Here is a 13,518-nt window from a genome sequence, read left to right as displayed (position 1 = left end):
GGAGGTTATTCACATCACGAGAAGGTTCAGGGAACTTGGTCACCTCAGTTCCAAAAGCTTCACATCAACGTCCTGGAATCTATGGCAGTGTTTCTGACCTTAAGGAAGCTCCGTCCTATGGAAAAGAAGACTCATATCAGGTTGGTCCTCGACAGTGCGGTAGTGGTACACGTGGATAAACAGAGGTGGTTCAAAGTCAAGTCATGTGAACCACGTGATGAGAGCAATTTTTCTCTAGCAGCCAAGAACACCTGGAATCTATCGGCTACCCATTTGGCAGGAGTCCACAATGTAGTGGCAGACGCACTGTCCCGATCAGTCCCCTGGAGTCAGAATGGTCACTGGGACCAGGAATCCTTCAAGAGAGTTTGCAGGAGAGTACCGGGTCTGGAAGTAGATCTGTTCACTACAGAGGCAAACCACAAGCTGCCTTGTTACGTAGCCCCAAATCTGGACCCTCTGGCATACGCTACGGACGCTCTGAGTATAGATTGGAACCAGTGGAGGAAGATTTATTTATTCCCTCCAGTGAACCTTCTCCTGAAGGTGCTACACAAGTTGAGCTCTTTCAAAGGTCAGGTGGCTCTCATAGCTCCACGCTGGCCCAAGAGCAATTGGTTTCCCCTTCTCCTGGAGCTAGGTCTTCGTCCTCTCCCTCTCTCGGACTTGAGGTTGTCGCAACAAGTTCAAACGAGGACTGTGTTCGATTCTCAGGTCTTCACAAAACCCTAACTTTATGGATTTCATGAAGTTTGCAGGTAGGAGTCAGACAAAAGAGAATCTACACTTCGCCAGTATGATTCAGCAGTTAAGAAATTGTCTACATTTCTCAGGGAATCAAATATCAAAGTAATGACAATGAACGTGGCTATAACCTTCTTCAGGACTTTATTCGAACAAGGCTTGGGTGCTTCTGGTAAAATTCTAAGAACTAACATCATCTAAAACTTTCCCGGATTGTGGGAAGTGTGAGATCTCATCTCTGCTGTTATCAAAGGGTTAACAGTTCGAACACCAAATATACCTTAAACTATCATCCTACACCCAATAAAGTAATACCCTGAACTTAGGCAAGGTTAAGTTCCAGACACCCTTGCGCAAACAAGGGGAATTTTTTGCTTAAGTTTGACACTGTCTCTAAAATTGCAAATAAATGCTTACTTCTAGAGTTTGAACACTAAATATGACCCTAATCATGCTGCCAGTATTAAGCTAACTTTTAAAAGAAATTAAAGTTACTGTAATTTCATTTAAAAGTTAGCTTAATACATTACCTTAAAAAAAGAAATATAGGACTCTGTGAAGATCACAGACAACACATTGTTCTCTTCTCTTCCTTTTCCGACCGACCTATCTATTTTTAGAAGTCTTCTCAACCACTTTTAAGAAATTCTTAATTCTGTCTCTTTCTCTTTGTTCTGAAATTCCTTTTCATGAACAAGCAGTGCTTTTTAATTGGACTAATACAACTCTTAGTTGTGTGTCTATGTTTTAGAGCAGCGCATTTACAGTTCTAGATGGTAAAGGTAAAAGTAGATCAATTAAAAATTATCTACCACTAACTATGACAGAGAGAGAGAGAGAGAGAGAGAGAGAGAGAGAGAGAGAGAGAGAGAGAGAGAGAGAGAGAGAGAGTATTATTCTAACTCTTAAATAAAATCAAAGTGATTGTAATTACATTTAAAAGTTAGTTTAATACATTGCCCATAGTAAGAAATAAATAGTTGGTAAAAATATAGGAATAGTACGTGAAGATTACACACCAATAAAAGAGAGAGAGAGAGAGAGAGAGAGAGGAGAGAGAGAGGAGAGAGAGAGAGAGAGAGAGAGAGAGAGAGAAGGAGAGAGAGAGAGACGAGAAGGTTGTTCTTACTTATAAGCGAAATGGAAAGGTTATTTCTTTAAAATAATATCATATACGAATTTCGTTATTACAGTTATATTATTATTGATTCTTATTAATATTATTTATAATTAATATTATTATTACTATACTAGTTACGTGGGAACCTCAGTTTTCGTACATAATCCGTTCTGGAACCTCCCACAAAATCCTAAATATACAAAAACCAAAACAATAATTCACATAAGGAATAATGTAAAAACAAAGTGTTCCAGACCCAAAAAATATTTTTAACAATACATTTTTATAGGGAATAAACATAAATGACTAATGAAATGAATAAATGAACATTTAACATCACTATGGAAAACACTTGCTAGCATACGGAAGACAGAGAGGAGGGGAGGAGGAGGAGGAGGAGGAGGAGATGTTATTGTTTGGAAGGGGACACTCCCTCCAGAAGGACTTCAGGTATCAAGGACCTATCTGGGGTTACTTCTCTTCGGTTTTTACTGGCACCATTCAAGATTACTTAGTTTTTTACTGGCATTAGGACCAGCTTGAGAGTTACTGGACTCCTGTCACACAACAGAACTGTCCAGAGACATTTGTTTCTGGCATTTCTTTAAAATTTGCCTAGTTAAACACAGCATTGTCATTAAACATGTTAAAAGACGGATTACAACTTCTTTGTTGGGAAGATAATTCTCCACAAATTTTTTTTTACATCATTCCACTTTGCAAACATGTTCTTAATCTCTGAAGTAGGCACATTATGTATACCCATTCATTTTCTGAATATTTCAAACTAGCCTCTGCTGGCCTAAAATTCACTAAACAGCAGTGCTTGTTATAGGTAGGTATTTTCTCACTCGGATCAGCAAGCAACTTCCTCCAACACTTTGCTACAAGTTCTTTCTTAAATTCTATGGTGTTTCTCGCCTTTCTTATAGAAAAGTTAGCACTTGAAACTTTCTTTGGCTCCATGATGGCTTATTTTGCAGTGGCACTCGAATAAAAAAAAAAAAAAAACACAAAAAGCACAAACCAACGATCACCAAAGCAGAACGGGTACATAAGATGGAAAATGTTTTGTTTGGGTGCTCGATACAGCCTAGTCATGCGCTGGGCCCTGGATGGAGTGTTTCCGAGCGTTATGAAACCGAAGAACTGTATGATTACCGAGACAAAAAGTTCGTAGAAAACAAAGTTTAAGAAAACAGAAGCTTACGAAAACTAAGGTTTAACTGTATTTGAAATTAATAAACAGTACATACATCAACCATAAAAATTCTCTCATCTCAGTCAAAAGAGAGAGAGGAGAAGGGAGGAGAGAGAGAAGAGAGAGAGGAGAGAGAGAGAGACGAGAGAGAGAAGAGAGAGAGATTATTTTAATTATTATTATATTTAGCATTTAATGTTAATTTACACAAAAAAACTTGAGAACTTATAAATTACTTAAAAAAAATTAAAACAAACACGATTTCTCAATGACTCGAAAATGGAGTTTGTGTGGTCTGTGAAATACTTGCGAATGATAGTTAGTTGGGTTCCAATGAAAAATTTGAGCTATTGTTAATTCGCAAGCTTGAATCATGTAAGATTGAAGTATTACTGTATACCATAAACTATCATCCTAAAACACTTTCATATCATTTCAGTCATCTTACAACATTACCCCTAAAAATACAAATATGGCATACATTGGTGTGTGAAAACTATTAAAGTTTCCCCTATATTCAAGCACAGCCATTGTCTCAAACAGAATTCAAATGTCCTTTCACAGTAGATAGGGGGTACATTGGGAATTCAAAAGATGAGTTACATATCATATCTAAATGTTTAACCTTAGTGGACGGGTTAATTTACTAGTTTGCAGGCCCCCAGACTGGGTAAACTTTGAGGTTGGCAAAATAAAAAATAAAAAATCTCAACAATGGAAAGAGGAAGACATGCAAATGCACATGCTGTAAGAAAAAAAATCTTGAAAATTCCCCTACTTTCCATGAAAAGTTAAAAATGACTATTGACAACCTTTTATGGGGCCTCTTTTACAAGACAATCGTAAATTTTATGAAGTTATACATGATTTTTCTAATAAATGAATTTATTATATTTTGTAAGATTACAATTACATATCACACAATAGCAAAACACATGAGAAATAAAACTAGTAACAAATTCCACATCACACAATAGCAAAACACATGAGAAATAAAACTAGTAACAAATTCTGAACATATTTGTCGAAAAATATTTACATACATTTACCGAGAACAAAGATGCAGTTATATATGCGTTTTTTTTCCTAATATTTCCTTGCGCTTTTCTTTGCAAAATTACATTTATAACCAACATACTATCATAAAAGATAAGAACTAAAACTACCAGCAACCCCTTGGTATATTTATGAGCAAATTTTCAAAAAAGACGTCATGTGAGACAGACAAGGCAGTACATCCTCCCTTGAAGTCTAGAAAGACTAAAACTAAGCCCTGAGCCACCCAGTCTCTCAACTTATCCAGTCTAAAAATTGCCATTAGTGAATTTATGGGATATAGAAGTAGTGGCACCTCTTTCCCGGCCGATTCCCTTCAAATTGAAGGCACTTAATATTGCTTATCCCCAGGATCAATCCATTCACCACCCACAATCTGTTATTACTACTCCTGAGAGCCTATCCATTCATTACGGGTTAAATATGCATAGAAAAAAAATACCAAATTATAATTGCAATCAACAGTGATAAAATATGCTCTTGTGGACAGTTGTGTGTTTATCATACCAAAATTAACTGAACTTGTAATAAATACAGTATAGAAAATCATGCAAAAAAAAAAGAAAAAATCCTAACTATACATACATCTTCACACACTAATTTGTAAGCTTCATGAACTTCTCTAAGTTTTAGTAATTCATATATCAGTATAATCAGGAAACCGGTGTTTTATGATTTTGATGGATTTTACTTTAACATACAGTATGTTAGTTTTTATTCTGTATACCCATTTTGCATTTATGTACAAAATTAAAAGTAATACAGGCATTCCCTAATCAATGGTGGGGGTTTGGTTATTGGCCAGGCACCAGTAACCAAAAATCAATGAATGGCATTTACAACACCAAAAGTGTCTCTATCCGCTTAACAGCGCCACTGACCAGTTTATTGGTGCAGATAAACTGTCTACCAGTGCCAAAAATCTGGTTAACGTCGTTAGCCAGGCACTGTAAAACTGAAGTTTCATTAACCGATGCCACCGGTAGGCAGGGAATGCCTGTAATTCCATTAATACATTACAGGCAGTCCACAACTTACGACGGCTGTGGCTTACGACGGCTGTGGCTTATGATGTTCCAAATTTGCAACGCTTTTCAATTATATTCATCAGAAATTATTTCCAGGCTTACAACACATGTTCTAGGATTATGACGCCAATCCAACGGAAGATATATGAATCCAAAAAGGCAAAATACTGTACATTCTTGAGTAATATTCAACCGCATGTAATTTTCAACCCCATTTTTTACTGCATATATTAGGACATTAGCATATGTCCTTTATAATGTTGTTTTGATTCTGGCAGTAAGCCTAGCCTATGTTAGTAATTGCTACTGTAACCTAGTCTATGATTCTGACATCTAAACCTAAGAAGCTAAAATCTTAGAATATGTCAATAAAATGTATAAATAATCAGTATGTACTCATTTCAACTAATTATTAATTAACCATTAACTAAATAAACAAACAAACGAACAAAAAAAGCTTCCAACCTTTTGTTTACATTCATGGTTTCATCAGCTACAAGTAGCGAACGATCGCCAAGCAACCACTTTTACTTTGCACACAGTATGTAATAATCACATTAAGAATCATATATTTTCCATATATGTAAACAAGCCCCATGACCTAAGGGGTCACTGACGAGACAGGAGTGTGATATGAGTTAATAAACAGGACGCAAGCTAGACGCTGCCGTGTTGTGTTTGCGATGCCCTGGTTTGTCTTTGCCTGTGTAATCAAAAGCATTGTCTTGTAAAACAGGTCACAGTGCCTTCTCTGAGAAGATGGTGACCTCTAACCCGCAGAGACAAACACGTGACTTCCTAGTCACATGTTCGTCTGTCTGTATGTTATGTGTGCTGAGATAAGCTTTGTTCTACTATCTTTGTACAAGACTTTGTAACTTTAGATCTCTACTTCCCTTCATCGAGACCAGTTCTCTAAAATCAATCTTCCTCTACTTAACAGATGTAGTTTCCAAATATATGTTTAAGTTTGACTACGATGAGTTTGAAGTCTTCACCTCTATACCCAAAGATACTAACGAAACTTAAAACTTCTCTCTGCATCGATGTCACTCCGACAAGAATGGGAAGTAGCCAACACGATACTTGCGTATAACATCGCAGGGAATAACATCCAACGGGACGCCTTCTATACATAGGCGTATCCCGCTCAAGTATAGTAATCATAAATTTTCACTCTCTTCAACTACTGAAACTATCAAACAGTATAATAACCATTCATATCTATTCTTTATTCTATCTTTACCCAATAGAGATACAGATGAAGAATTCTAGAAATTATTTGCTGGCTTCGATGATAGCAGTCTTTGATTAATTACAAAATTTTTTCCTCATTAAATGTAATGCATGACTAAATTTTTCAATTTACAGTATCCTTTTACCAGTAGAATAAAAAAATACACAATTCTTTGTGAATCATCAATGAAGAAGTTATCAGCTGACGAAATACAAATGGTGGCGGCCAGTGGATACTTTCGTTTACGTTCTGGAAATTAAAGTAGGCTGCATTTATTATAGCATAGAACAGCCATAAATTAAAAACAACATAACAGTGATAATAGATTCTCATAAGTTAAACAACATTTATATCTGCTGTCGTGGTTATTATTACAAAAATAAAAGTTTGTCGATTTCTGTGGAAATCAATGCTGCTTTGTTGACTTCGTTGTCAGAAAATCCAAATTATGTGGTAGGCTTAGCCTAGTCCCTAAAGTTTGCACTTTTTCAATATAGAAACAACATAATAATAATAAAAGTTTCTCAAGTAAAATAACATTTGTATTGTCTGTTGTTAGGAAATCCAAATTTTAGGTTTAGCATAGTGCCAAACTCTGCACATTTCCAAAACTAGCCTATACCACATGCAATGTTCAGTCCCAAAATTTTAGGCTGTAAAATTGGTCTTTAAATATCAAACCTTAAAAGAGTTTATCCATTACACAATATTTGAAGGTTTTTTAATGAAAAGAACAATGAAAGTCCAGTTGACATAGTTTTCAATAGACACCCAAAGCATTCAAAGTAAGGTTTTCTTAAGATTTTTTATAATTTTCGACAATTTTTCGGCTTACAACACATCTCAAATACGGAACCCCGTCGTAAATTGGGAATTCAAGCTATTGTACAACAGCCCATTGTAACTTGGACCCAAGAGTACCTCCATATTTGGACTGAAGATGAACCCATTAGTTGTTATAAAGTGTTTATAAATCATACACAAACTTTTAGCATTTTTATTACTGTGGACCCCTTAGAACATTGTGTCAACACTCATTGATTGATTGATCGACTGATTATGAAATTTAGGTCTTGAGGACCAAGTGCCAAAACCCCTCAGGATTATTAGCGCCTTCTCTCTCATAGAGAGTTTTCCCAACAACAAAAATTACCTGCATTGATGTAACTTAGCAGTGCCGGTGATTCATATTTATATATTCTTAAATGCACTATGAAACTTGGAAAAAAGTTGGAAAGCCTTGTAGGAAGAGACCAAGGGGATCACATAAAAATTACAACACAAAAAACAATGGAGCTAGGAGTGAAAGGACATCACAAAGAACCTAAATTACTACCTGCAATGTGCCAAGCAAGAGACGCTAAACATGTTAATCCTTACAAGATTCAATAATTCACATCCATGATACACAAACATATTTGGAATTCAAAAACATCATTCCCTAGCTTGGGCAATGACTGGGGGTGAGAAGGGGGATATCCTAGATTACTATTTATTTCATACCTCCTTTTTAATCGTGATGAAAATTTCTTATCCCCTTTCCAACACTTACCTTCATTTCTGGAATTTCCTGGAAGAAACGCCATACTTCACTGCCCTCCAACTGAGATTCATTCAAGAAGTGTGATGTACACTTAACAGGATCTTTATTCTGAAATTATTAAATCACATTTAAGAATGATACCCATTATTATCAAGAAGATTAATAACATCACTGGATCATACTTCTGGAAACTCACAGGGCTTACTTGAAAGATTTATTCTTGAATCTGAAGAGGAACTTGGATGTTTAATAGCCAAGTGAAAAGAGACCAGAATGACCAGAGGTAAGACAGAGTAAAGCCGCTTCAGCTTCAGGGGCACTGCAAGGGACTTTCACTATTTACAACGAGTTACTAAAGGCAGTAATCGTCTAACGAGCATTTTTATGATAGAAAACCTTTAAATTTCAATATTATGATAGTAAAATTGGCAGTGCATTAACTCCCTGACAAATGTAAGGCTGCGTCATAAATTCAGATAAGTAGGGCTTCAGAAACAAATTAAAACTGGCCAAAAAATTTCAAATTTCCAGAGAAAAAGCAGAAAGGGGCAAACCACTAGAAGGTGAAGCAGTACATCGTCCAACTAGCACTTAACTCCTCATCATATTCCAAGATGATTTAGCAGTTACTACAGTGGCAGTAATTGAGTCTGCGTAGAAGATTCATATAAATTAAGTATAGTTGTAACTATGTGATGAAAGAAGTGTACAAATAGAGCTCATCACCAGCTATATAATTTTGTCTGCTCCAGAGTATTCATATCCATACGTAGTATGGGGGGGTGAGTCCCTCACAGAACCAGGTGTTAAAACAAGAGCAAACAATGCAATGAAGAGTTGGGTTGATGCTGACTGGTGACTGAAGGAAGGGACAGTTTAATTTGTGCATTATAGATTCGAGGGTAGTTATAATGATCAAATTGAAAGTCCCTACTCTCAACCACCAGTCAACCCAACTATTCATTGCATACTTTGCTCTTGTTTTTTAACATCTTGTTCTATCAATCCATACAATGAAGCAGAAGAGGATTTTGACTCCTACTGTAGTGTAATATTAATACATTCTTCATAGATAATGAAATTCAATATGCTAAGAAAGTTGCTGTGTTCTTCACTTTGGCTAGGTATTTACTCTCCCCAGGGGAGACACCTGAAGACAGCACCTATGAGCAGATAATTGTAACTGCACATTCACTATACAGTGGACCCCCCATATTCGCGTTCTCTAGATTCGCGGAAAATTCGCGCATTCGCTGTATTTTTCTATGATAAATATCCACAAATTCCTGGTTCTTTTGATGAATTTCATCATAAAATGCACTTTTTGGGATAAAACTATTAAAACAAAAAAAAAACCAAGTATGCAAAATTTTTTAGTGGGTTTTCCTTGAGTTTTAACTAACAAAATAGGCTGTTTTTAGCATTTTCATAGGGGTTCCAAACATTCGCGGGTTCTAACTATTCACGGGGGGGTCTGGTACGCATCCCCCGCGAATACGGGGGGACCACTGTAAACCTAAACCTGTTCTTATGTGTAAGAGTTTTTTAGTTTTATTCTGATGCTCAGAAGTCTGGAGAGAGTTAATGATTTTGTTTGCAGTGCTAAAAGTACTGGCCCATACTTGTGAGTTTGGGGTAATGCTGTCTGAGATGTTACAGAACAGATTTGTAATGGGTTTTGCCAATGATAAGGTTCAGCAGGTGTTATGGACTGAATCTAACTTAACCTTTGAAAAGGCCGTTAGTGTGGCCACAGCTAGGGAAGCTGCATGGAAGGATGTATAAGAGATAGCAAGGTGGTTTGGTACACCATGTACCACAGTCCCCAACGGATCCAAAAAAGGCTTTTATGTCTAATGCTAAGAACTGTTCTACTGGTAGTGCTAAAGCTAATTCTAATCCTAGTGTTGGACTTAATATTCCTAATGCTCCCTGTATAGGTTGTGGTAAGTTACATTGGAAAAGGGACTGTCCTTTAAAGAATGTGGTGGTGTCTTGCATATTAACAGAAAGGTCGCATCAAGCATATAAACAGAAAGGTCACATCAAGAAAGTGTTTTCAAGTAAAACCTAAGCAGTCTTTGCAGAAAGCTCAGTCTAAGAGCTTTGCAGAAAGCTCAGTCTAAGAGCTTTGCAGAAAGCACAGTCTAAGATCAATGTAAACTGATCAACGGAGGGTGGTCCATCTAATGAATCCACTGGTGATGCCATGTAACAAATATGTCTATTCTGTTGCTACAGTGAGGTCTAATCCTGTAATTCTTGTTTTACTGCTAAATACGGTACGTTCCAATGGAGGTAGACTTTGGTGTTGCCTGTACTCTTATCTCTAAAGTTAGTATGAGTGGTTACAGCCTGTAGCTTCGGAACATCTAGTGCTTAACCCATTTACGGTTTTAGTAAAAAGGCAGTATGAATTGCCAGTACATATATACCTACATTCCTACTCTTTATCAGTTCTAGAAACCTCTTCACTAGCTATCGATGACGAAGTTGAAATTCTGTGTGGTGATTTAGCTTTATGCTTATCAAAATTATCTTTCTGCATATGAGTCAGAGGGCTCAGAACCGCCTCAACCCAAGAAACCCCTAGTTCTCTGGCAGTGGACTGTTTCCAATTGACGCAGGGCAGTCCTAGGCTTGGGTTACATATGGGCGAGGGCACCAACACCTTACCTCTAAAAGGGAACATGAATATGATCTTATCCTATGGGGGCCTTGAACTATTCCCTATCATATATTTATAAAACCTTAAAGATTCTAAAATAAGGCTTACATCCTCTTCCAGTTTCTCGGTATGCTTTTCCTGAACTGAAAGGGGAGCAGAAGACAGACCTAACAGGAAATCTGGTTAACAGCTCTCCTACGGCTGGCCTGAAGGATTATATATTTTTACATGGCTAGGAACCAATTGGTACTTAGCAATGGGACCAACATCAAGAAATTAATTTCTGTCACCAGAAATATATCCCCGTTTCCTTGTTGGCAGAGCGGGGAATCGAACCCAGACCCTGAGATCAGTAGCCGAGCACATAACCGACTCGTCCAACAAAGACCTCCTACAGAGCAAAAGCGATAGGCTCATTAGGGGTAGCTACAGGCAAGGGCTCACCAGGAAGGGGAGAAAAGACAGGTTTATGATGTGACCTAACTATTGCTTCTTCAATCTATCTGCTTCCCTTCTTTTCCTATATTTTCCTATAGCATAAGGTCCTCAAGCCAATTTCTACATTCCTTAGATCTAATTTCTAGATCACACTCTGTACCTACCCCTGCAGCCAGTACAAACATTATGTTAGGCTTTTGTTTGAATGACAACTCGCCTATAGGCGTGGAAATATAAGCTAACAATGGGTAAAATCCCAAATAAACGTGGAAATGTAAGGTAACAATAGGTAAGATTCATCCCAAATAAAAACCGTTCATAACACCACAAAATTTCAGTACAAGAATAGTGCTTACAGTGCATGTAGAGAAGTATAGAGTAATGGGAACAAATAGTACTTCCAGCACCTCTTTAAGGGCCCAACTGCACTGCTTTCTATCATGTGCTTTTCATCCATTCCTTTTGATTTCTGTTCACCTACAAAGATTAAGCTATCTACCTTTAATTTTACATTGTTTCATTTGAATTCTTACTTAACAACAAATCCCTTGACTAAAACTTAAGAGTCTGACACCACTGTAGTACTTACAAACAAGTTATGTTCTGGATGGCTGTTGTGTGTTGAATTGGTTGTAATCTTCATGCCTATGCTAAATACAATAGGATATAGTCAATACAGTACTGTACATTTTTTCATCCTAAAACACAAACTGTAAATACGGTACATGTATATAATAGGCTTGTAAAACAAAACTTGAATGTACATGTGGCAAAGAAGAAACACAATTTTAATTTTCAATCCTGTTTGTTTGTATCTCTGAATGTTCATAAATAGGGTGGTGTTTATTTTTTCAATGTGGATGCCACCAAGCAAGCACAACTTAAAGGTGAACAAGTGGCAGGCATGTGGGGAGTATACTAAAAGGGTGGTGCAATTGCTGAGTTTTTCTTGAAAAATCTTATAAAAGATTCAAATGCTATTATTATGAGTTACTAGATCTAACAGTTTCAGATACGTATTTGGAAAGCTAATAAATACAACTATTTTATAAAGTAAATTTACTGCCTCTCATAATCTTTTTAACACCATAGCATTCCCAAGAAAACTTCCAATTTTGCAATACTGCAAATTAAGAACCTTCATATTACGCTGTGTAACACTGTGGTGCTTCCACAGAATACGAGAATGTTAACATTTGGTGATAAAATGTGTTAATACCGTTATCTTTGTCTACCCAGGGGTAGCATTACTCCTTTAATCTTACCTCAAGATCTTTGCCTTCCTGTAATGCAATTTCTTCTCTCACCAGTTCTGTCCACATCTGCTTAGGAGGGTCATCAAATTCCAATTCTACAAAATATTTCTTTCCTTTCTCATAAGCAGTTACTCAACAGCCTACAAATAAATAGTTAAAATCTAAGTTTCTACACACAGTCATACTACAAGTAATAACGCAAGCATATGTCTAAAAGCAAACCAAACACAGAATAAATAAAAGTTTATTACAACACTAAAATCTTTTTACAAAAATCAATTGTTTCAAGAATGAATCTGGATCTGGATAACATAGAAAAACTCTTTTAAACAGGTATGATGAGAGAATTTCTGAAAAAATACATGTCCCTTACCTATCCAGCCAACTTTTAAAATCTTTCGGACTAATGATTGTTGAAAGTCATCACTAAGGTTATTGGAATGACATAACTAACAATTTTCTCTATACAAGAAATATAAAAGGCCAAGGTGTCAAATTCTTGCTATAAATGTTCAACACGAAGTTGATCTACATAAATCATGACCTCAAAAGATTATTTCCATGGCTACTGGCTGAGTAAGAGCAGTGTGCAATTCAGCAAAAGTACACTGAGTGCCACCACTCAGAAGTGCAGAGCTCTTGGTAACTGTTCAGTTACATTACAATGGAATTTGCCTGTATAGTAATCTTGTATTTGTATAATGTTAAAGTTGTACTAAATGTCACCTTCCTATGACTCTAACTGCTGTACTTTTTCTGTTACCAGGATAAGAGGAAAAATCCGCAGATAACAACCACAACCCTATCACATTCCACTATCGTCAGTTTACCTCTAGCCCAAGTTTAATGAGGTAAGCTATCTATGGAGTTCAATGGTCTTCAGCGTTATAAACTGCCTTTTAGACATATCCACATTTTCAGAATATTTAAACCTGGTATATTGATTTTCATGACAAAACTCATTTATGGGCTTTTAAGAATTCAGAAGTTGAGGACCTTGCTATGCTGTTTTTGTTAGTCTACTACATTTTTCTTCTAGTTTAAGTTGTGATACTGTTCTTATTTACATGTGCAACAGGACAATTATTTTTCTGATCCATTAGATTCTGAATAACTGGTAGTAAGCAGGGACAGCATCATAATCCAGTATAGTAACTGAATTCTCTCTACATAAGATCAATTTCCAGATATACATATATATATATTATAAATATATATATAATATAT

General features: G+C 36.4%; 1 pseudogene; it reads right to left on the bottom strand.

Moving 5' to 3' along the window:
- The window catches only part of LOC135213885 (uncharacterized), a 244,949-nt pseudogene that overhangs the window by 70,763 nt on the left and 160,668 nt on the right, over window positions 1–13,518 (bottom strand).

Source organism: Macrobrachium nipponense, chromosome 43, assembly GCF_015104395.2.
Source record: "Macrobrachium nipponense isolate FS-2020 chromosome 43, ASM1510439v2, whole genome shotgun sequence".
Taxonomy (NCBI): Eukaryota; Metazoa; Arthropoda; class Malacostraca; order Decapoda; family Palaemonidae; genus Macrobrachium; species Macrobrachium nipponense.
Note: the sequence above shows the minus strand (reverse complement) of the source record. Positions and strands in the feature narration are given on the sequence as shown.